The following is a 26,965-nucleotide window of genomic DNA, read 5'->3' on the forward strand; positions in this document are numbered from 1 at the left end:
AGCTACCTGGGGACTATATCATGCCTGTCATTCCAATTTTATAAGACCATACACATCTAAGATAAGAGCAGTATTTGGAGGAATAATGCCAAGATGATAAGCAGAAATATTGGCAGAATCTGGGGAAATGGCTAATAATGTTATCTGATCCATACCAACGTAAACCACCACTTCTTCCACCTTTCTAACCACTACCATCACAAAACCAATGCCCTTGTTCCTTCTACAGGAGCATTAAACATTTTGCTATCTTTAACCATACCCACACAGTAGACACAAAGACCAGGTCACAAAGACCTAGTCAAACTCAAGGAAGATGCACAAATTTCTAAAAAAGATGATCTCCTATACTACCACTGGTCAGCTCTCTTTCCTATAGAGACTTTTGAAAATATATATATGTGAATATACTTAACACTACTGAACTGTACACTTAAAAATGGTTAAGATGATAAATTTAATTTTATGTGTTTTTCACCATAATAAAAAAAGAAAAAGACAGAGTATACAACACATAGAGTGAACCCTAAGGTAAACTAAAGACTTTAGTTAATAATGTATCAATATTGGCTCATCGATTGTAATAAATATATCACACTAATGCAAGATGTTAAAAATAGGGAAAACTGAAAATGGGCAGGGGACATGAACAGACATTTCTCCAAAGAAGATATACAGATGGCCAACAGACACATGAAAAGATGCTCATCATCACTAATCATGAGGGAAATGCAAATCAAAACTACACTAAGATATCACCTTACACCTGTTAGAATGACAAAAATATCCAAAACCAAGAGTGACAAATGTTGGAGAGGTTGTGGAGAAAAAGGAACCCTCATACACTGTTGGTGGGAATGCAAACTGGTGCAGACACTATGGAAAATAGTATGGAGACTTCTCAAAAAGTTAAAAATAGAAATACCTTATGACCCAGCCATCCCACTACTGGGTATCTGTCCTAAGAACCTGAAATCAGCAATTCCAAAAGTCCCATGCACCCCTATGTTCATCGCAGCATTATTTACAATAGCCAAGACGTGGAAGCAACCTAAGTGCCCATCAACAGATGACTGGATAAAGAAGATATGGTGCATATATATATACAATGGAATACTACTCAGCCATAAAAAAGGACAAAATCGTTCCATTCACAACAACATGGATGGACTTTGAGGGTATTATGTTAAGTGAAATAAGCCAGACAGAGAAAGATGAACTCTGTATGACTCCACTCATAGGTGGAAGTTAACATATAGACAAAGAGAACTGATTGGTGGTTACCAGGGGAAAGGGGGTAGGGCACAAAGGGTGAAGGGATGTACATACAACATGAATGACAATAATGTACAACTGAAATTTCAGAAGGTTGTAAACTATCATAATCTTAATAAAAAAAATACGGAAAACTGGGGGACAGAGTTAAGGGGTATAAGGGAACTCTGTGTCATTCAAATTTTTCTCTGCACATAAAGCTGCTAAAAAAAGTAATCTGCTAATTAAAAAAAAATTTCCTACTGTAAGACTTTTTCCATTTGTAAACATCAGTTACCTAGATTCAATCACAATGACTATTTGTTTTATATTCCTTGAGGAAATACTCAATTACACCTATGACTACTCACAATATTTCTCCAAACAGGATAAAATAGATAAAAATTCCCACAATCCATCCTACTTGCACTCTTTCATCAGTGGCAATCTACTTTATCTCTATGTAGAAATGGTGGGGAGTTAACAACAAAGCATAGTTACTGACTTCTTGCAGACTTTATCAACAGGTGTTTCATGAGAGAATTAAGGCATCCAATGGGCAATGAATTAACTTTTCTCCTATACATCCAGCACAGTAGTAGTTTTGTACCAATAGGAGGAGAATTGAGAAAATAATCACTGAAATAATTTTCTTTGTTCTGTGGTTCAGATAAGGAACCTTGTTGAGAAAAACTGTAAGATATATGGAAAACTAACCAGAACTTACTTATAGTATTAAGAGAGGCTAATACTATTATTTAATCATATCCATATTTTGTACAAACAATAGAGGAGCTAACAAAATAAAAAACATACATGGAACACTGGAGTAAGACAGGTAAAGGAACTACTTAATGTTCATCTTTCAAAATATCTTCTTAAGCTGTCTCTACTAAACCCTATAGATCAGTTTAACCAAATGTATCCATAAACAGAGAATAACCACTGGTATTTTCCTGATATGTATATAATCACTACAAGAGAATGTGAGTATACTAAAATCCTGATGGTGGCTATGAGAAGAGGCCAGGATTATCCTGCCCAAATTCAAAACAAGATGCTCTTAAAAAATAAAATATTAAAATAATACCACCTTGGGAGCCAGCCTGGTGGCGTAGTGGTTAAGTTCATGTGCTCTGCTTCTGTGGCCCAGGGTTCACAGGTTTGGATCCTGGGCACCAACCTAGTACTGCTCATCAAGCAATGCTGTGGCGGCATCCCACATAAAACAGAAAAAGATTGGCACAGATGTTAGCTCAGCAACAATCTTCCTCAGGCAAAAAGAGGAAGACTGGCAACAGATGCTTGCTCAGGGCCAATATTCCTCACAAAAAAATGAATAAATAAATAAATAATACCACCTTAAAATTTATTTGTAAATACATTAGGATCTGAAACAAGTGTTTCAGAGCATTCCACCAGCTCCCTGAAATGCCACCCTATTCCCTCTTTACTTTCTCCTTATTGCTTTTCTTCCTTTTTCTCTTTTATTCATACCTTAAGCCTGCAAGTCTTTCCAAGGCACTTTTAGCCTCACTGAGAGTTCTCAAGACTAAAGAGAGCTATTAACGTATCTGAAAAATTTAGCTTCCTGTTTCAGCACCCATGGTCAGGTTTCTAAGTCAGAGCACAAAGGAAACACCAAATGCCCAACCTTTATCCCCAGAAAGAGCTTCTGCTTGCCAAGCCAAAGTAGACAGTAATCTAAATGTCTCCCTTCATCTTTCCCTAGCATGCAGCTCTCACTTTGGCCTTCTTGTAAACAAAAACTATTCCTAAACACAAAAAGAAAGAAGGGAGCAATGATGTGTAAAAAAGCAAAGTATATAGGACTTAGAAATCTAAAATTCAAATCCCAGCTACTCAAATTTAAACCCTGGATACTATCTGGTCTCAGTGCTCATATCCATAAAATTCAGGGAACAGGGTTACATGGTCTCCAAGATTCTTTTCTATCTAACATTCCATGATTCCATGATGAAAAGATCAAAGATTCACAAAAATATCAAATCACCTCCCAAAACTTCTCAGAAGCCAAAAATTCTCAAAGTATTCAGTTCTTCTTCACTTATTTCATTTCTCTCCTCTAACCCAAAATTTCTTCTCCATTTATCTGAATAGGTGCTACTAGTTACTAGTAGAACCCTCCTCCACATTTTGGTTGTGACAACTAAAAATGCCTCCACATATTGCCAAATGTTCCCTGGGGGGCAAAATTGGGCCCAGTTGAAAACTACTGTGCTGGAAGATAGAAAGGAAAAAAGCCATAGGACCAAACCGATCCTGAGAAAAAAGAACAAAGTTGGTGTATCACACTCTCTGACTTTAAAATATACTACAAAGCAACAGTAATCAAAACAGCATGGTACTGGCACAAAAACAGACCCAGAGATCAATGGAACAGGATAGAGAGCCCAGAAACAAAACCACACATCTATGGACAGCTAAACTTTGACAAAGGAGCCAAGAACATACAATGGACAAAGGAAATTCTCTTCAATAAATGGTGCTGGTAAAACTGGACAGCCACCCGCAAAAGAATGGAAGTAGACTATTATCTTACACCATACACAAAAATGAACTCAAAATAGATTAAAGACTTGAATGTAAGACCTGAAACCATAAAACTCCTAGAACAAAATGAGGCAGTACACTCTTTGACATTGGTCTTAGCAGTACCTTTTGGAATACCATGTCTACTCAGGCAAGGGAAACAAAAGAAAAAATAAACAAATGGGACTACATCAGACTAAAAAGTTTCTGCACAGCAAACAAAACCATCAACAAAACAAAAAGACAAACCCCCGACTTGGAGAAAATATTTGCAAATCATATATCCAACAAGGGGTTAATTTTCAAAATATATAAAGAACTCATACAACTCAACAACAAAAACATGAAATATGTGATGAAAAAATGGGCAGAGGATATGAACTGACATTTTTCCAAAGAAGATATACAGATGGCTAACAGGCACATGAAAAGATGTTCCTCATCACTAATTATTAGGGAACTACTAATCAAAACTACAATGAGATATCACCTCATACCCATCAGAATGGCTATAAATAACAAGAGATAAAAAGTGTTGGAAAGGATATGGAGAAATGGGAACTCTCACACACTGCTGGTGGGAATTTAAACTGGTGCAGCCACTATGGAAAACAGTATGGAGAGTTCTCAAAACATTAAAAATAGAAATACCATATGATCCAGCTATTCCACTACTGGGTATTTATCCAAAGAACATGAAAACAATAATTCCAGAAGATATACACACCCCTACGTTCACTGCAGCATTACTCACAATAGCCAAGACATGGAAGCAACCCAAGTGTCCATCCATGGATGAATGGATAAAGATGTGGTATATATATACAGTGGAGTACTACTCAGTCATAAAAAAGGACAAAACTGTGACATCTGTGACAACATGGGAAGACCTTGAGGGTATTATGCTGAGAGAAATAAGTCAAACAGAGAAAGACAAATGCCATATGATTTCACTCATTTGTGGAAGATAAACAAACACACAGATAAGGGGACTAGATTGATAATTACTAGAGGAGAAGGGGGTTGGGGGAGGGTAAAAGGGGTAAAGGAGCACATACATATGGTGACAAATAAAAACTGGACTGTTGACGGTGAACACAATGCAGTCTATACAGAAACTGAAATAGAGTAATGTACTCGTGACATTTACACAATGTTGTAAGCCAATATGACCCCAATAAAATAATTTTTTAGGAAATAAAAAACCAGAATTCTCCCCACATTCTCAGAACCACAGTTCCTTTGGTCAGAAAGAAGAGTTTCCCTCTCTCAGACTTTTAAATGCCTGCATAGCACCAGTGCTACCACTGCCCTACAGATGAGTTTGCAATTTCTAGAATTTTCTATAATCATAGAGTACATACAGACAACCCAATTAAAGAGTGAACAGAGATTTGAATAAACACTTCATCAAAGAAAATATATAAATGGCAAATAAGCAGATAAAAAGATAAATTATAATTAGCTATTAGAGAAATAAACATGAAAACCACAATGAGATAGCACTATACACCTATTAGAATGGCTAAAAAGAAAAAACAAACAAAAAACATGACAATACTAAAATCAATAATACCTGACAATATGAAAGATGCAGAGCAACTGTAACACACATACACTGTTGGCAAGAATGCATGATGATACACTCCTAGGTATTTAACCTAGAAATGAAAACTTGTGTTCACACAAAACCTGCACACGAATGTTTATAGCAGTTTTATTCATAATCACCAAAACTGGAAATAACCTAAACGATGTTTCAACAGCTGAATGGATAAACAAACTCCAGTATATCCATATAATGGAATACAATAGCAATCAATCAATAAGGAATGAATTATTGACATACTCAACAAGAATCTCAAAGGTATTATGCTGACGATGAAAGAAGCCAGTTTCAAAAGGTTACATACTGTTATATGACTTTCTAAAAATAAACTATAGTGATGGAGAACACATCAGATTGCCAGAGGCTATAGGTAGGTAGATGATTTGACTACAATGGAACCAGACAGAGATTTTTAGGGTGATACTCCATATCCTGACTGTGATGATGGTCACACAAATCTACACATGTGCTAAAACTCATAAAACTGCACAGCAAAAAACAAGTCAATTTTACTGTATATGAATTTTTTAATATACATTTTAAAATTCTATTTCATTTCAGATTTCTGCATCTAAATTTACTATAGACTGTCGTCTTTTATTTTTCTCATCTCTGTCAAGTTTTGCTTAAAATAAAATTTAAATATTGTAGTAAAGCATCAATTCTCTTGCTAAACTCTAGGCAGTTTAAAATAGTATAAAAATAATCTGTTTCTTTGTCTAGCGCATCTGTTAAACCATTTAATGTAACCACTTTTTTTTTGGTGAAGTAATTCCTTACAAAATGTTTCAGTTTCTCCCATGGTGATTGCTTTAAACTCTCTACTTCTATCCATTTCAGGTGATGAAAATGCAGTTAGGAAAGTTTAAGTGGCTCCAAAAACACACAATAAAAGGTAACGGCCAGACTGGAACCCATGTCTAAGTCCCCAGCTCTTTTTTTTTTATTGTTATAAATAGAAAGCAGATGTCATTTAGAAAACTAATTACAAATTATTTCCAGAGAGTCTTATAAATGGGGTAATTTTTACATATTTCTTAATCATCAATTTATTTTGACCTTGGATGTTGGTTCTACCTTGTTTAAGCCAAAAAGTGTAAATAATATCAATCATTAAAAGTAAATATATAGTCTAATCTACTGGGAAGTAAACTAGTAAACAATTCACCACTTTAGACTTTTTTGAAAGCAGGCCTAATGTGACATGAACGGGTAAAGCCACACTACACTGTCAGCTTCAGAGTTTTGAAAATCCAATACATATTTCAATAATAAACATTTCCTCTCATACTGGATGTAAAGCTTTTCTAGCCTTCCTTGTAAGCATCTGAAGACTTTTATTAAGAATAAAATCATTACTTTGGCTATTACGGTCTCTCTATATAAACTCCATATTCTTCTATCAAAATAAACTATTTTAAAACTATTTATTAAAAAGTCATTGTTTTCTAAACAAAACGCTAACCCATAAATTTCTATCTCCACTGTTAACAGCCAAGTACACACTACCACCCTATCAAGCTTGGATTTCTGCAACAGTCTCCTAAGTGGACTCCTTGCTTTCATTCTTTACATTAGCTGGAGCAATCTTTTAAAAATGCAAATCAGAAATGTCCAGAATAGACGGATCTACAGAGACACAAAGTAGATCAGTAGGCAGTGGGGAAGTCAGGAGGATATGAGTGAAGAGTACTAAAGGGTAAAGAGTTCTTTCTTGGATAATGAAAATGTTCTAAGATTGATTCTGGTGATAGTTGCACACCTCTGTGAATATACTAAAAGCCACTGAGCTGTATACTTTAAATAGCTGTATTATACAGTATGTGAGTTATAGCTCAATAAAGCTGTTATAAAAAATGAAAATCAAATCACATAATTTTCCTAAGTAACTAAATTGAGATAAAAACCAGGATATTCTACCTTCCAAGCGTATGCTCTTTGTTGCCTCAAATATTCTCCACTGCACTTCACTTCATCAATCACACAATACAATGGGGCTTCCTCATTTTCTTCATTTTTATGAAACTTCAAATATTAAAAGTTTAAATCCATGATTCGGAATTTAACACTTGATATTTAAGGTGTAAACAAGACATATAAATAGTTATTTTTCCTTCCACCTTTAAGGTGTTTGCCTAGTAACTTTAACAAGTGACCTCCTGCTGTCACCTTACATGATAATGTGAGAAAGCACTCATCAGATTTCATTATCCTCTCCAAACATTCTTTTTTTAAAGATGGGCCCTGAGCTAACATCTGTTGCCAATCTTTTTTCTTTTTCCTTCTCCCTAAAGCCCCAGAGTACATAGTTGTATATTCTAGTTATAGCTCCTTCTAGTTCTGCTCTGTGGGATGCCACCTCAGCATGGCTTGATGAGTGGTGCTAGGCCCCTGCCCAGGATCCAAACCAGCAAAACGTGGGCTGTTGAAGCGGAGCGCGCGAACTTAACCACTCGGCCATGGGGCCAGCCCCAGGCACTCCAAATATTTTAATCTCTCGATTAAATCCCATAGATTCGTCTTTCTAGAAATCTGTATTTCCTGATTTAACTTTAAAAAAAAAAAGACAAGAAAAGCAAGCAATATAATAGAAATGTATTCATCACAAAATCAAATAGCATAAATAAGGGGCTGGCTCACTGGCATGGTGGTTAAGTTTGCATGCTCCACTTTGGCAGCCTGGAGTCAACAGGTTCAGATCCTGGGCACAGAGCTACACACCACTCATCATACCATGCTGTGGTGGCATCTCACACAGAAAATGGAAGGAGACTGGCACAGATGTTAGCTCAGTTACAATCTTCCTCATGCAAAAAGAGGAAGATTGGCAATTGATGTTAGCTCAGGACCACTCTTCCCCACCAAAAAAATAAGTAAGTGAATAAATAAATAAATATTTTTAAAAATAGCATAAATAAAAAAATTACAAAATCAAAACATTAAAACACTGGTGTTAATTGGCAGAAAATTTAAAAATCTGAACAAGACAAAAAGATTTCCTTAACGCAGATAAAGAAGAGAATTTGAGATAGGGATGGATATAGTTGCTTCTTTCAAAAACTCAACTTCTAGAATTTAAAAGAAACCAAAAACGCATCCCAAAATTCATATGGATTTGAGATCTCACCAAAGAAGATACACAGATGGCAAATAAACATATGAAAAGATGCTCCACATCAAGTCATCAGGGATATGCAATACAACCATAATATACACCTATTACAATGGCCAAAACCTGGAACACTGACAACACCAAATGCTGAAGAGGATATGGAGCAACAGGAACTCTCATTCATTGTTGATAGGAATATATGAGGGTACAATCACTTTGGAAAACAGTTTGGTGGTTCCTTACAAAACTAAATATACTCTTACCATGTGATCCAGCAATTGCACTCCTCGGTATCTACCCAAAGGAGCTGAAAACTTATATCCACATAAAAACCTGCATGTGGCTGTTTACAGCAGCTTTATTCATAATTGCTAAAACCTGGAATCAACCAAGATGTCCTTCTGTAGGTGAATGGATTAATAAAATGTGGTACATCCAGACAATGGAATATTCTTCAGCACTAAAAAGAAATGAGCTATCAACTCATTAAAAGACATGAGGGAGGGGCCAGCTCCGTGGCCGAGTGGTTAAGTTCACGTGCTCCGCCGCGGCGGCCCAGGGTTCGGATCCTGGGCGCGGACATGGCACCACTCCTCAGGCCACGTTGAGGCGGTGTCCCACATCCCACAGCTAGAAGGACCGGCAACTAAGATATACAACTGTGTATCAGGGGGGTTTGGGAAATAAAGCAGAGAAAAAAAAAAAGATTGGCAACAGTTGTTAGCCCAGGTGCCAATCCTTTAAAAAAAAAGGGAAGATTGGCAACAGTTGTTAGCCTAGGTGCCAATCTTTAAAAAAAAAAAAAAAAAAGACATGAGGGAACTTTAAATGCATATTACTAAGCAAAAGAAGCCAATCTGAAAAGGCCACATGTTGTTAATTCCAACTATGTATACAACATTCTGAAAGAGCGAAAACTATGGAGACAGTAAAAAGATTAGAAGTTGCCAAGGGTTGGGGCAGCAGGAGGGATAAATACGTGGGGCACAGACATTTTCAGGGCAGTAAAAACACTTTGTATGATACCATAATGATGGATACACTTGTCCAAATCCATAGAACACACACCACCAAAAGTGAACCATAATGTAAACTATGGACTTGGGGCGATTATGAATTTGTTAGTAGGTTTATCAAGTTTAACAAATGTGCTACTCCCATGGGGGATGTTAATAATGGTGGAGGCTATGCATGTGTAAGGGCAGAGAGTATATGGGAAATCTCTTTAACCTTCCCCTAAATTTTCCTGTGAACATAAAACAGCTCTAAAAAAATAAAGTCTTTTAAAAAAATTCATATAGAATCCCAAGGGACCCCAAATAGCCAAAACAATCTTGAAAAAGAAGAACAAAGTTGGAGGAATCCCATTTCCTGATTTCAAAACTTACTACAAAGCTACAGCAATCAAAGCAGGGTGGTGTTGGAATAAAAACAGACATATAGTCCAATGGAATAGAATAGAGCGCCCAGAAGTAAACCTTCATATACATGGTCAATTAATTTTCAGCAAAGGTGCCAAGACCATTCCATGGGAAAAGGACTTCTTTTCAACAATGGTGCTGGGAAAACTGTATGTCCACATGCAAAAGAATGAAGTTGGACTCTTACCTTACACCATATACAAAAATTAACTCAAAATTGACCATAGACTTAAAGATAAGAGTTCAAACTATAAAACTCAGAAGAAAACATAGCGGAAATCTTTATGACATTAGACTTGGCAATGACTTCTTGAACAACAAAAGCACAAGCAACAAAAGAAAAAACAAACTGACTTTATCAAAACAAAAATCTTTTGTGCATCAAAAGACAGTATCAAGAGAATAAAAAGACAACCCACAGAAGGGGAGAAAAATATCAGCAAACCATATATCTGATAAGGAATTAATATCCAAAATACATAAAGAATTCCCACATCTCAACATAAAAATATAATTTAAAAATAGGCAAAGGACTTGAATAGACATTTCTCCAAAGAAAATACACAAATGGCCAATAAGTGTGTGAAAAGCTGCTCAACATCATAAGTCATTACAGAAAGGCAAAGCAAAACAATGAGATACCACTTCACACCCATTTGCATGGCTATTGTCAAAAGAGAAAAAGCACTTCTCAGGCCTTTAAGATTTTCAAGCTAGAACTCAAATATGTAATACACTGGAATGATAACAATGTATCAGACAAATAATATGTTTATCATATTTAGTCCTAAAGTTCTTAAATGTTAACTTCCATAACAGCTTAAAAGAATGTTAGTCTGATACCAGACATGTGCACTAGATATAGACGGAAAGATCTCCAAGAAGAACCATTTATTTCTGATTTGACAAGGAGGAAAAGGAGCTTCTATGAGTAAGAGAGAGTGGGAAAAATGCCCTGGAGATGTATATGTGTGTGTGTGTGTGTGTGTGTGTGTGTGTTTTATTTTCTCCCACCCCAACAACGAAGCACTCCGATAGTAGTGCAGAGGAACCAGCAGCTGGGAAGGCATCTAAAATCAGAAGGGAAAAATTCTCTCTGACCAGGGGAACTGTGCTCTAAGAACACCGGGAGATCTCTTTTGATTCTTTTCTATCCTCTGGTCACTAGACACAGGAGGCTGATGTAGTCAAATTATGTGACAGAGTAGGGAAAGGAAAATTCCAGGTCTGAGTCAAAAGAAGGTAAGTGCTTGGGAGTAAGTGTTGGGGATATAACAGAGAAGAGAAGCTCAATAAAGTGAAACCATAAGGTTCAGTATGATCTTCTGAGCTCACTTCCAAGGTGCACATGTGTGGATCCTACCCTAAGCAGTATAACAAAGGATTTGTGAACTAAAATATACAGTTGACCACCACCACAGTCTAAGACTGGCCACTGTGCAGTGCACACAAGGGACAAATCTGGATAGTACTGCAAGGGCTATGAAAACTGAACTGACACTAGAACCACAACCCAACAAGGTGGGTCAAAATTTGTGCCCTGAACCTAAGTCAACTGACTGCTAAAGCAAAAAAACCCTCCAATATTCTTCATAGGATTTAAACAAGATCTGTTGTGTTGAAACATGATATTCTCAGAGAATTCTTTGCCTGCAGACCTGCTCTAAAAAACTACTAAAACTTCTTCAAATGGAAAAAAAAATACTGGAGGGAAAGTTGGAAATTCAGGAAGGAGGGGAGAGCAATAGAAAACGACTTTCATCTTTTCTGAGAGGTTTGCTACAGTTCTTATCTTTGTTCCTTTGTATCTAATAAGTCATCTTTCCTCAGAGTGCTTGCTACTTGGTGTGTGCTAGCTTGGTAGCGATGGGTTCTCTGTTGTCCCGGTGCAGCCACAATTTTCAGCAGAGCCCTTGTGTCACCACCAGCTCTTGTGCCTGGGGTTTTCCCAGGGGCCCTGTCTCTCCTCAGTTGTAGACTTCTGATGATCTGGGCTTCTGAGAGTTTCCTGCCTCTCCCACAGAGGCTTAGGATTTATTTTCCTTTTCCCCTCCTCTAGACTCAATGGATTTTCACCTATGCTCTGAGGTGACAAAGTTTGCTATCCTTCCCCCTGGCTTAGAGCTTTTGTTATTTAGGGGAAAAGGGTCTGAAATGAGCTTTTTGCTTTTCTCATTGTGGCAGATGCTCCCCTACTATAGGCTGAATTCTCGGGAAGGGCTTTCTCTGTCTCCTGCTCTTCCCTGATCTTATTGGTAAGCTTCTGGTTGAGATCAATTGAGAAGAGCCTGTGGGTGTGAATTTTCCTTGTGTCTATGGTTTCTAGAGATTCTATACTCTAACTCAAAGTTGGTCTTTAGCAATTTATAAAAAATTCTAGCTGAATTTTAGTTAATTATCCTAGAGAAATGAAAACATGTTCACAGAAAAACCTGTAAATGAATGTTCACAGCAGTTCTATTCATAAACAAATAAGCACATAAAAAGGCGTTCTGGGGCCGGCCCGGCCGCGCAGCAGTTAAGTTCGTACATTCTGCTTTGGCAGCCCGAGGTTTTCCCGTTCGGATCCCCAGTGCAGACATGGCACTGTTGACAAACCAGGCTGTGGTAGGTATGTCCCACATATATATATGTAGGTAGGTCCCACATATAAAGTAGAGGAAGATGGTCACAGATGTTGGCTCAGGGCCAATCTTCCTCAGCAAAAAGAGGAGGATTGGCAGCAGATGTTAGCTCAGGGCTGATCTTCCTCAAAAAAAAACAAGGTGTTCAACATCATTAGCCATTAGCAAAACGCAAATTAAAACCACAGTGAGATACCACTACATACCTATTTGTCTAAAAGAAAAATTACTGACAATACTAAGTGCAGCAAGAATGTAAAACAAGTGAAACTTTCATACATTGCTGGTAGGAATGCAAAATGGTACAGCCACTCTGGAACAGTTTGACATCTTCTCATAAAGGTTAACATATATTTACCATATGACCCAACAATCCACTCCTGACTATTTACCCTACAGAAATGAAAACTTATCTTCACATAAAATCTGTTTTCATGAATGTTTACAGAAGCTCTATTTATAACTGCTGAAAACTAGAAACAATTCAAATGTGTTTCAACAGGTGAATGGATAAACTGTGGTATACCCATGCAATGGAATACAACCACAATAAAAGGAATAAACTCAATACATGCAACAACTTGGATGAATCCCAAAGGAATTACACTGAGTGAAAAAAGCCAGTCTCAAAGTTACATATTATATATTTCCATTCATATATTCTTGAAAAGAAAAAACTAGTAGCGGAGAACTTATCAATGGTTGTCAAGGAACAGAGGTGGAAGAGGGTGTGACTATAAAAGGATAGCATGAGCGTGTTTGAGAACTCTTTTGTAATCTGTGGTGGTATTAAAATGAATCTATATTATTAAAATTCATGTATAAAATTTCATAGAACTGTACACCAAAAGAAAAACAGTCACTTTTATTGTATGATAATTTTAAAGCAGTTTAAAAAGCCAGGTTATATACTCTATGATTCCATTCATATGACATTGCAGAAAAGACAAAATCATAGCAACAGAAAACAGATTAATGGTTGCCAGGGTTTGGGGGTGAAGGGAAGAAGCTGACTACAAAGGAGCATAAGCCAATCTCTGGGGGTAAAAGAACTGCTCTATATCTTGACTGTAGCTGTGAATACATGACTATGTTTATCAATACTTAGAGCATAAAAAAATGGGTAAATTTTATTGTAAGTAAACTATATACTTCAATAACCCTCAATACAATTGCTTTTAAAAAATACTTGTGGGGGGCCAGCCCCGTGGCCGAGTGGTTAAGTCCACGCGCTGTGCTGTGGCAGCCCAGGGTTTCGCCAGTTCGGATCCTGGGCGTGGACATGGCACTGCTCTTCACACCACGTTGAGGCAGTGTCCCACATGACACAACTAGAAGGACGTGCAACTAAGATATACAACTATGTACTAGGGAGATTTGGGGGAATAAAGCAGGAAAAAAAAAAAGATTGGCAACAGTTGTCAGCTCAGGCGCCAATCTTAAAAAAAAAAAAACTTGTGGGATGCACTATTTAAAAGAAAATGCTTAGCTCTAAATGCACTTACTAGAAAAGAAAGAACAAAATAAATTAAAGATGCATCTCAACAAAATAAAAATTTTTAAAATAGAAAGAAGAAAAAGCAGAAAGATAAAGGACCCCGGAATAAGTCTAATAAAAGATGTGCAAAAATTTATAGAGACAATTACAAGACTTTATTGAAAGACTTCTTTAAAGGAGACCTAAATAAGTATAGAGATATACCATGTAAATAAACTGAAAAACAAAATTCTGTAAAGATGGCAATTCTCCTCCAAACTAAACTACAAAATCAATGCAATCCCAATGAAAATCCCAATGGGATTTTAGTGAACCTTGACAAACTGACCCTGAAATGAATACAAAAGTACAAAGGGCCAAGAAAAGCCAAGACATGCTTGAAAAAGTGCCCAAAAAAAAACCAGGTAGGAGAACCTGCTTTAACATTAAAACTCATTACAAATCTTAGCACTTACAACAACGTGGTATTGGCACAGAGAACAAATAAAACAATGGAAAATATTTAAAAGCCCCAAGGCAGATCCACATAAATACAGATATTTCATGTATGACAGAGGTGGGATAGCAAATCAGTAGGAAAAGGAAGACTTCTCAATAAACGGAGCTAGGACATCAAGTATGCATAAGGAAAGAATTAAAATGGACTCACAATATACAAATATGAACTGTAAGTGGATTAAACACTTTGGTGTAAAAGGAAAAATGCAAAGCTTTTAGATGATGATATAAGAGAACGTTTTTATGACATCACAGTAGGAAAAGATGTCTCAAAAAATTAAATATAAAAGACTGATAAGGTATATTATACTAAGAGTGACCATAAAAAAAAACATAAAAGGCATCAAAAGGTACTACAAAGAAAGTGAAAAGTCCAGAGAGGGACAAAATAGTTGCTATTCATATAACTGTCAAAGGACTAACAGCCAGACAATATTAATAGTTCTTAGGAAAGAAAGAAAAAATAAAAGGGAAAAATGAACAAAAGAGAAATCCAAATGGCTATTAAACATTTGAAAATATGTTCAACAGTATTCTCAAGATATACAAATTAAGAAAAAAAATTTTTAAACATCTCCAAAGGAGTGAGTCTGGGATTTCTTTTTTCTGCTTTTTTCTCCCCAAATCCCCCCAGTACACAGTTGTATATTTTAGTTGTGGGTCTGAAATTTTTATTAAATACCATTTCACAGCTTACAGACGTAAAATTAAAAAGTCCAATAATACTACATATTAGCAAAGATGTAGAGCAATGGCAACTCTCATACTTGATGCTGCAAGTATAAACTCGCTCAATCACTTTAGAAACACTTGATATTATCTTGACAAATTGAAGACGTGACTACCTTTAACTCTGCAATTTTACTGTAGAAAAATTCAAACAGTCTAAGAGATATGTACAGGAATGTTCATACCAACATTTTCTGTAATAATCAAAAAACTAGTAACACCCCAAATGTCCAACGAGAGTCAAATGGATAAAATTATAGTATATTCACATAATGGAATTCTATATGGTAAGAAAAACAAAGTACACTGTACACAACAAAGATAAATCTTACAAACATAATGCTGAATAAAAGAAGCAAGACACAAAAGAAAACAAACACCTGTATTCAATTTTTATGAATTAAAAAAGATGATATTAAACCATACTGTTTAGGAATATTAAAAAATAGAAAACCAAGAAATGCATAATCATAAAAGTCATAATAGGGTTATCTCTGAAGGAAAGGAGAGAATTGTGATAGGAACATAATACATGGCAGTGGGGGTGGAAGAGTCTCAGGGGCTGGCAATGTCCTAATTCCTAATCTGGATAACAAATAAACACGGATTCACTTTATAATTATTCATTAAAGTGTACCTTTACTTTTATACATTTTGCTTCAAGATAAAACATTTTTAAAAAAGAAGATAGCGAATTACAAAATTAATTTTATGAATATTTACATCCCCCCCAAGTGCTTTACAAGTAACACACGGTAAGTCTCACAAATATAATGCTGAGTGAAGATGCAAATCATAAAAGAATATGTATGGTTAGACTTCATCTATATAAAGTTCAAAAACAAGAAAACTAATTGTTTAGTGATACACATAATCATGATTATCATCAAAATGCCAGACAGTAATCTCCCGAGCAGAAGAGAACTGTGATCAGGAAGGAGCACATGGGGAACTTAGGGGTGATAAAAACGTCCTTTTTTGGCTTGGTTGATTGTTACCTACATGGTTTACTTCTGTAACTATTCTTTGAAGTATACATACATGTTTCATGTAGTCTTCTTTATATATGCTATGTATACATGATGAAATTCTTTTTTATATTTTAGTTGAAATACAATATTATGCTAGTTTTAGGTGTATAACATAGCGATTCAACATTTATATACATTATGAAATGATCACCACAATAAGTCTAGTAACCATTTGTCACCATATAAAGTTATTACAGTATTACTGACTCTATTCCCTATGCTGCATATTATATCCCTGCAACTTATTTTATTACTGGAAGTTTGTACTTCTTAATCCTCTTCACCTATTTTGCCCAACTCCCCTCACCCTCCTCCCTTATGGCAACTACCAGTTTGTTCTCTGTATCTATGAGTCTGTCTCCGTTTTGTGTCGCTTATTTGTTTTGTTTTTTAGATTCCATATATAAATGAAATAATATGATATTTGTCTTTTTCTGTCTGACTTATTTCACTTAGCATAATATCTTCTAGGTCCATCCATGTTGTTGCAAATGGCAAGATTACATTGTTTCTGGTGGCTGAGTAATATTCCATTGTATATATATATATACACCACATCTTCTTTATCCACTCATCTATTGATGGACACTTACGCTGCTTCCATATCTTGTCTATTGTAAATAATGCTGCAATGAACATAAGAGTACATATATCTTTTCAAATTACTGTTTTTGTTTTCTTCAGGTAAATACCCAGAAGTGAAATTGCTGGATTGTATGGTAGTCCTATTTTTAATTTTTTGAGGAACCACCATACTGTTTTCCATAGTGGCTGCACCAATTTGCATTCCCACCAACTGTGCACAAGGGTTTCCTTTTCTCCACATCCTTGTCAACATTTGTTATTTGTCGTCTTTTTGATGATAGGCATTCTGACCAGTGTGAGGTGAGATCCCATTGTGGTTTTGGTTTGTATTTCTATGATGATTAGTTTTGTTGAATATCTTTTCATGTGTCTGTTGACCATCTGTATGTCTTCTTCGGAAGAACGTCTATTCAGGTCCTGTGCCCATTTTTTAATCAGATTTTTTTTTTTTTTTTGCTATTGAGTTCTATAAGTTCTTTATATATTTTGGATATTAACCGCTTATCAGATATATCATCAAATATCTTTTCCCATTCAGTAGGTTGCCTATTCGCTTTGTTGGTTTCCTTTGCTGTGCAAAAGCGTTTTAGTTTGATGTAGTCTCATTTGTTTATTTTTGCTTTTATTGTCCTTGCCTGAGGAGATCAATCCAGAAAAATATTGCTAAGACTGATGTCAAAGAGTTTACTGCCTATGCTGTCTTCTAGGAGTTTTACAGTTTCAGGTCTCACATTTAAGTCTTTAATCCATTTGAGTTTATTTTTGTATTATAGTTTAAGAAAGTGGTTCCGTTTTCCCAACACCACTTATTGAAGAGACTCTCTTTTCACCATTGTATATTCTTGACTCCTTTGGTGTAGATTAATTGACCATATAAGCAGGGGTTGATTTCTTGGCTATTTATTCTGTTCCACTGATCTACGTGTCTGTTTTTGTGCCAGTACCATACTGTTTTGAATCCTATAGCTTTGTAGTATAGTTTGAAATCAGGGAGAGTAATAACTCCAGCTTTGTTCTATCTTTGGCAAAATTCATTTTTAATGACACCCAACCATTCAAAAAACTGTTAATAGGTTGAGTGAATCTAATCACACAACAGAACAAACCTAAATGACCTATGTAAACCTACAGCCATATCCTCATTTGTAATTTGCTAATTAGCTAATTTATTCATTGCTAAGCCTGTTTGCTTTGTCCATAAAGCTTTAACATGGGAACGTATAGCAAAAGTACTGGCTGACGAAGCCCAACTCTACAAAAGTCTGAGAATGACCCTAGGAAGAGTAAATTTTTTTAAAAATAAGGAAAATGTAAAACATTAACCAACAATAATACATTATATGCACCATAGAACACACAGTTAGAATACTTTATGGGCTTCCCTATTAAATTAAAAGCTCTAAATCCTACTGTGATATAGCTATATGTGAAGATGGAATGAAGGAATCAATATTTAATAAGAGTCACCTTGCATTTGCAGAGAACTCTATAAGTGGTCCAATGAATACTCTTTGATTTACACTATAATCAATTTCCAGACATGGAAAAGGGGGCACCTATATTAAAATGTATTAACAATTCCATGTCAGAACTCAACTCCTTGACATGTTACTCAGAGTCTCATTCAGCAGCAAAGACTTGATTTGTACTACAGGCCAATCTATAATAATAATATATATTTCTGCTAAAGGAAGTCTCTTTCTACATAAATAACAATTTCAATGGAATTTTTTTTTTAGAGTTCACAGCAACAGATATCTTTACATATACCCTTTTATAACAATCTGTCTATATTTATGTTCTCTCTAGAAAGGATCCTGCTAGGTTGACAGCAGTATAAGATATTTCACAGGTTATCTTCCTGTCTTTTTTACCTTTACTCCAACTTCTACTTACTCAGGTACTTTTTTTTTTCTAAGACTTTCCCTTGCTTACTTGAAGATATTGTTTTAAACTTTAGGATTTAGCTACAGAAAAATTAGAACATCACAAATTAAAGTTCTACTGAGCGTGTAGATAAGTTTGTACTGTTGTTGTATATTTCGTTTTGTTTTAATAAACCATGGCCCAGCAAGCTAAGTATCTTACTCAAGGTAATCTAGTTAATTAATTAATTAGACCTTACTAACTTGTTCTCTTACTGGCCATTAATTTTGAAGTCAGTCAGGCCTATGCTTGATTCCTGACTTGGCAATTTTGTGCTTCCATAAAAAAGGGATAGTAACACTTGCTGCAAATGATTGAGGAGGATTAAATGAGACAATGCTTGTAAAAAGCTGAGCACAGTGCCTAACACACAGTAAAGTATGAATAAATGTTTGTTTGGAAGGTAATATCTATTATGTAATATAAATCTCACTGAAAGGGTGCATAAATATATAACATTTAAATATCTTCCTTTTAATGTAAACATTTAATTAAAATGCAAAGTAAGACTCTAATAATAAACTTACCTATTATCTATCCTTGCTATTCTAATCAAGGAAACAGACATTTTTGTTCCTTTTCTTCTAACCTAAATATCATTTCGAATCCATGGAATCACTTTGTCGTTTCTAAGAAACGTTGTATTTTGACTCAAAAACTATCTAGTCCAACAAGAAAAAAAAAAAAACCCAATTCAAAAGTAGGCAAAGGACTTGAACAGACATGTCTCCAAGGAAGATATACAAATGGTCAATGAGCACATGAAAAGATGCTCAACATTACTAGTCATGCCTGCAAACTCCAGCTGCCTTGGCCTCCCCAGACTCTCCCAAATCAGGGAGATCACTGTGTTCTGCCTGGGTTCCCCTCCCTGCTCTGCAGCGGGGAAACTCTCTTTAGGCAGCAAGCCAAAGCAGAGTTCACTTCATTTGTTTCCCATCTCTCAGGGATCACCCTTCTTTGCTGCGTTATGTCCAAAATCTAGGAAACCACTATTTCATATATTTCGTCTGTCTTTTTAGCTGTTTCAGGCAGGAGGGTAAATATGGTCTCCGTTATTCCTTCTTGACCAGAAATGGAAGATAAGACCAATTTTTCTGTCCCTTTTATTCCTCACTGTCTTTGCGAATTATTTTAAAGCAACTCTCAGACATTGTATCATTTCACTGCTATTTATTTTGGCATGTCTCTCCAAAAATATGGACTTTCTTTCCATAATCATGTCACTTGTACCCTTTATAAATTTAACAATAATTCCTTGGTATGATCTAATACCCAGTCCATATTCCAATTTCCCCAACTTTCTCAAAAGAAACTTTTTTCTTTTTAAACTGGTTATTCAAATTCTCTTTAACGCTAGCATTTAACAAACACTACACTCTGTCAGGGGTACTATGCTAAATGCTTGATATCCATTACCTTATTTAATCCTCAACAATCCTTGAGGTAAGTATGATTATTACTCCTATTTTACTGAGAAGGACGTCAAAGCTTAACACTTTAAGAAATGTGCCTAAGGTTATAACCAGTAGATGGCAGAGGAACGTCTCTCTAATCCCAAAGCTATTGCTCTTAACCATTATGCTTCATTATCTTGGGAATTATTAGGATAGAAAGTCAGACGATATCAATACTGAAGTTGAAAATCAAAATCTGAAACTACTTAACTCAAATGCTATCACAGATCAAAACCTGAGAAAATTAGCAATACTGCTTTATTTGAAATATATTACAATAGACTCCACTTGATAATTCTTAAAAATACAATTTCCAAATCTAAAAGCAAGTTTTATTTGAACAAGCAAGGGAACATGATTGAAATGAAAATTGACTATCATCTGAAACTAGAGAATGTAGATTCAAGTGTATTTATAATGTTCTACAACAGCTGTGTCAAATAGAACACGTTGTGGTGATAGAAGTGTTTTATATCTGCACTGTTCAATACAGAAACCACTAGCCATATGTGGCTGTCGAGCACCTGAAATGTGTCTAGTGAAACTGATAAACTGAATTTTTAACTTTAATTAGCATAAATTTAAGTTGTAATTATCAATTCACTGTCTCCACCACTGTGAGCTCCTTGATGAATGGAATATGTTTTCCTCTCTCTCCAGTGCCTTGGTACATATTAGACAGATAAAACATGTTTATTGATTCCTGGTCAAATGTGTGGATGGAATTTTCTAGACGTGTCCAAGTAAGTTCTCTAAATGCATCAGACTGATAAAGGTTACAGAGTACAGGCTTAATATATTGGATTATATCCTATTTCTATTCTTATTTTTAAAGCAGATGAAAAATCTTAATGACTCATTTGTTCACCAGAAATGTTCTGAGCTTGTACATATGACGTGCACTCTGTTGAGGGCTCAGGGTATGACGACGAATTAAGATGTGTTTCTGGTATCAAGAATCACTCACTCTCATACGAAATACATACAATTGATCCACAAAATAAGAATGTTTTTTTAAGGTAAAAATAATTATAATAGGGGCCGGCCTTGGGGCCAAGTTGTTAAGTTCGCACGTTCTGCTTCAGCAGCCCAGGGTTTTGCTGGTTTGGATCCTGGGCACGGACATGGCGCAGCTCATCAGGCCATGGTGAGGTGGCGTCCCACATGCCACAACTAGAAGGACCCACAACTAAAAATGTACAACTATGTACTGGGTGCATTTGGGGAGAAAAAGCAGAAAAAAATAAAAGATTGGCAACAGTTGTTAGCTCAGGTGCCAATCTTAAAAAAATAAAAAAAAAATATTATTATAGGAACCACCAAGGAAAATAGCCACCTGAAGGTGGAGGGAAGTTTTACAAATTGAAGAATGACTCATTAATCTAGTTTAAAGATGAATGGTAGCTCACCAGTTGGAAGATGGCAGGATGGTGGAGAGGCATTCCAAGTACAATAAACAGCCTATGCAAAGGCATAAAGACACAGAAAGGTATGGCTTGTAGTGGGGGCAAAAAGTAGTTCACTATGACTGGAACATGGGGGAAGGAATAAAAAGGGAAGGTAAAGACTTAAGAGCTAAACCAGAAAGACCTATTAGAGCTAGATTCTCACGCCCTTTAAACACTATGCTATAGACTGCTCACTTAATCCTACTAGGATAGTAGACAAGAAAAGCTATGATGTTTATTTTTTAAAAAGAAAAAAATAGCTTGCCGATTTAATTTCAATACTCAATGAACTCTAAAAAGCAAAATCTAAATTATAAGTAGTGCTTATAAATAGACACCAAGTAACTGTCCAACTCTGAACAAGCAATGTTATTAGGATAGGCACTTTAAGTTTTAAATGACCAGCATTAAATCACTTTGAAGAGAAATGTAAACATTATTTGTATACCTGACATGAATGATGAGGAAATGTTTCACTGAAGTTTCAATTTTCTCATAGTTAGTAAAACCCATCTTAAATTTATTATTAGTTAGCCTAGGGATTGTCCACAATTTGCAAAAACTGACTGCTCTGTTTGGGGAAAAAAATTAATCCATTTCTAGTTGTTTCTTTTTTCATAAACAGGGCTAAAACACCTGTCCTCTCAATGTGGCAATATTTAACTTCCCAATGCCAGATCATTGATTATATTTAACATCAACCACTTCTCACAGTTATTCAATTACACAGTTGCCTTTTTTGGGTTTTCAAGCAACATTCTAAACTCTTCTCTCTTCCACTTGCAGGTGTCCAGCATATCACATTCTCAAAACAGCACTTTGTCACAGGAGTATTACCCTAAACGTATCCTTAAAAATAAAGACAAATCTACTTTTATCATTCTGCCTATTACCAAAAGTCAATATAAATTTCTGAGCTAAAATTCCAAGGTGCTCAACGCCTAGCTCCCCTTGTATAGAGAAGGAGCATGCTATCTTCCACTTAATATTAAACTTTATTGAGCTCAGAGTTTGTGTACAATTCTCTCAATATATTCCCCCAGGGTGCCAGCTATCATACTTGGATTAGGCAATCTTCAAATACTTGAGCTGTTCACTAACAATCATGTAGTTTAAACAAAGTTTTCTAGTTTATTGCTATATATGCAACATGGAATTTAAAAACCTGCTAAAATCAAGACAAACTGAATGAAGAACAATCTAGTTAACTCCTCATACACCTACATATTTTAAACTTCCCAGGGCTAAACATTCTGAAATTTGAAAAATAAAATCGTTTTAGACATTGTTCTTTGTTCTTGTTATTATTAGAAATTACACTTAATGAGAACCTATTACATCCCAGACACTTGGAATACATTAATTAAATTAATCCTCACAAGACCTCTATGAGATAGGTATTATCACTTCTATTTCACAAATGGAATAAACTCAAGTTCAGAGAGATTAAGTAACTTGCCCAACTTCAAGAAGTGATGGAGTCGGGTTTTAGAATTAGATCTATTTAAACTAAAGCCGATGCCACCAATGTTAGCAATTAAAGTTCAAATGTCCACTGAATTGAACCACTAACATTTCTTTTAAACGAAAACAAGACAGTGGGGGTAACCAATATGTTGCTTCAATTATATTTTCTCTTCAAATATAACGAACCATCAGAATAATCCATAAAGATATAAAACCAGACACTAATGTTAACTATAATTTTAAAGTTAACACCCAGTGAGAGCAGTTAGCAATAATTACAGTGATTTTTTTTTTCATACAATGCTCACAATGAAGTGATTTCTACACTAATAGATTTTGAAACATGGAATAATTAAAGAAATCAAGCATTAATCATATTGATTACATACACTTAAACACTTAAAACATTTTTATTTACTATTTATAAACTGTACACAGTAATAAAAATATTTATCAATAATCAATTTTAACCAACTGGCCAAATATTCAATATATTTAAAGTTAGAAAGGCTGACTACTCCAGAGTACAGGTACTATATATGTAGTTACAGTATAAATATATGCACTCAAAGAGTTTAAATTTCAAGTTCTCTAAGATAATAAAATAAACATGAAAAAAGGAAAAATCAACATACAAACTGTAAAACAATTTATATTGGGGAAGGAAAGCAAGTTCTCTTAAGAAAACAAATACATGTAAAATTATTTTAGTGAACATCTGTTGTTTTTACCTGTCCAGCAACCCTTCTCCCTTCTCCAGGAAATGACTCTTGAATTTTCCTTTAGGAACTATATGTCACCTACCCTTAATTCATGTGTTTGAAACTGTCTCCCTCTGGGCCCCACTCCAGGGTGGGAAGGAGATCCAATCCTGGCCACGCAAAGCATTCCATCACTCTGGCCACAGAGATTGCCTCTAGGATGGGCAATGACCCAAGTCAGTCCAACGAGATTCCCATACAGTAGTTTGCTGGAATCATAAACAAAGGGAAGCTCTCTTCTGGGGTTTCTAAGGTTATAGGATGTAAGCCTAGTGCTATTAGTACCATCTTTCCCAGGGAGTCTGACTCCAGACTCTAACTTTTCCACACTGATTTCCAAATATGCAGTGGTAACTAGTGGTTACCTGGTGGCAGGGAAAAAGATAAATTAGGAATTCGACTTTCAATGTTATATTTTCTATAATGTTTCCATTTTTCAAAAATAAGTATGTATTGCTTTGATAATAGAAAATAAAAAACATAAAAAATACTGCCCCTGTGTTTTCTTCTCAAATATGCTCAGATACCAATATTTAATGTCTTAAAAGTATTAACAATTTTCTCATAATTTATGAAAGCAAGTACAACATCTATTTAAAAAGAATAAACTTTTTCCCTGAGCACAAAATCAAGTGATTTTCGCTTAGAGTGGGGAAAAAAAGTTGTGAGTAAACTTTTTTAAAAAATTGGTTCTCTTTTAAAAAGGGATATGTTAAACAACTCTATAAGGAAAAAATTATTAACGTTCAATAACTGTTGCAGCCACTATAAAAACTGCTCGAGTTAAAACTAAAGATTAAACTTGGCCAAATTAGGTTTAATAACTTTATCAACTACTTTAGTTCTATAATTCTGAATAAGATCCAAAGGGTAGTTAAATCTTTCAGTAATGAATTATTTTATATAACATTGCAGTATGAGAGAAATTATATACCATTGCTTTATTCTGAAATATAGGAAAGTCAGTCTCAAGATGCACCCCTTGGGAATATAAAAAGTCTACTGAATATAGTAAATGTTCTATAGATTATAAAGGAAGATAGCAATATACACTTTTTTTCTCTTGCTTCTATTTGCTTTTATTAGTTTCTATCACTCTTTCCCTCTCTCCAGGCACAAAACCCACTCCTGAATCTTTGCTTTTTGTTAGTATTATTTTGTGTTTTATAATCCGCAATAAAGACTCTTAGAAGGTGTTAATGACACTTTCTTGACATAATTAGGGGCCATAGTGATGTTCTTAAGTGGAAGAGAGAATCACCTATCAAGGATGATGATAATGAGTAACTGGAGGCAAAACTACCTTCTCATGGACAAGTGGCAGTAGGTTCTAAAAAGTTTTTAGGATAAAGCAATATTCAGTAAGTTCATTACCTTGTGCAACACCAGAAAGAGAGCGGGTTGGTCATCCCAGGCCAACACCTATGTCTCAAGATGCTGACATTTTATTAATTTGTCATATGGTTTAATGAAACCTAAACTCTCCTACTGCTATCAAGCCCAAACTGTTTCACTTTATCTGCAAACTCCTTTTTTTCTACTGCTAGATCACTTGCACATGTGACCCAAAGGGATGCTTTAACTTAAAAAAAGGTATATCAGAGAAGCCACCCCAAAAACTGTGACGGACACATCTATCTGTAAATAACAGAAAGAAAATAGGCCTTTCCAGGTACCACAGGTAGAATAAAACATTTTACTCTAGCCCTTTAGCTATAAAATGGTTATACTGCTTATATTTACAAATACCTACAATACTTTTTAGGCAACTGAAAGGGAAGGAAAAGAAACCATAAATCATAAGATGACAGAGATGGCAACTTAAAGAACAGTCTGTTTCTTCTCCCAATATTCACATAGAGTCAATAACACCCGGCTCGTTCTCAAGGCATCGTATGGCAAGCCAGGATGGAATGAGAGAATGAGAACAAGAAGGCGCTGGAAAAGATAAAAACTGAACAGTCCAAGAAGCCTGCACTTTGCTTTGCTCCTCCGGGTCCCCAGTGATTTTCCACTTCTTCTTTCGTTTCAATGATTATACTTCTCCCCATCAGAGATCTAGCTGTAAACTCCACTAGCCACTTCCAACCACATCCACAAAGCCCAGGGAAACCAGGAAAGTCTACTCGTGTATCCTTGGTCGCCCGTAAGGAGAGGGACGTTGGCGCCCAAGTGAACCCTGCGGCTGGGAACTCGGCATTGGGAGAAGTTCTCCAGGGCCAGGGAAAAGGGACGGAGTGAGGTGAAGGAAAGCGGAGGACGGGAAGTAGACAGGACTAAGAACTCCTCTCAAACCCCTGAGCTGAGAGCATCAGGGAAGACAGCTGTCCCTCCAGACCTGAGAAATCGCCGGAGCCCAGAGCAGACAAACGGCCAGCCGCAGAGGTCAGGTCCCTAAAGCTATTTCACGCCTCGTTCCCTTTCGACCTCCCTAACTTGGTATCTCCTCAGACGACTCAGAGTCCAGGACTCACCCGTCCACGCTCGAGCTTCAGCCGCTTCTGAGCCAAAACCGCCCACCTCTCACAACCATAGAGACGAAAAAACAGCAGAGACAGCCTCCACCTCCACAGCCCACCCTCACGTGACTCTCCCAGCCGCTGGGCCTGTCGGGATTGTGGCGAAATGCGTGTGGGAGGGGCAGGGAGGAAAAGGAGTGGGGCGGGGCCAAGAAAGCAACCTGCCCCGCCCCCGGCCTCGGGTCCGCCCCCTCCGTGTTTAGGCGGGAAAGTCGGAGGGCTCTCAGAAACTCTTGGGCTTTTCCTCTGGTGCCCCTCCCCACGACACACTCCCAACGGGTATAGGAGCCTGTTAGGAGGTTTATTGTGCCTACTGCCGCCTCATTGGTACCCGTTTACGTGCTGGCTAAGTAAAAAAGAATGAGTGAAAAGAAAACTGGACCACAGTGAGTTGGAAATTGTTGCTTTCGAACTGCGTTTAGGTTTAGGCTTCTGGTGAAATTTCCCTCTTTCCTGACCTTGAAGCTTCTTTG

General features: G+C 36.2%; 1 protein-coding gene across 4 annotated transcripts in view; it reads right to left on the reverse strand.

Moving 5' to 3' along the window:
- Positions 1 to 26,642, reverse strand: part of MICU1 (mitochondrial calcium uptake 1) — a 280,172-nt gene extending 253,530 nt beyond the window's left edge. For 2 of the 4 annotated variants that reach the window (XM_001503797.6, XM_023644771.2), the window contains exon 1: positions 26,448 to 26,642. The gene's annotated coding sequence lies outside the window, so the exon portion shown is untranslated. The remainder of the gene's footprint in view (positions 1 to 26,447) is intronic. The other 2 variants (XM_070226952.1, XM_070226961.1) reach the window with 2 other exon arrangements.
- Positions 26,643 to 26,965: the final 323 nt, after the last annotated feature.

This window comes from Equus caballus, chromosome 1, assembly GCF_041296265.1.
Source record: "Equus caballus isolate H_3958 breed thoroughbred chromosome 1, TB-T2T, whole genome shotgun sequence".
In the NCBI taxonomy this organism is placed as follows: Eukaryota; Metazoa; Chordata; class Mammalia; order Perissodactyla; family Equidae; genus Equus; species Equus caballus.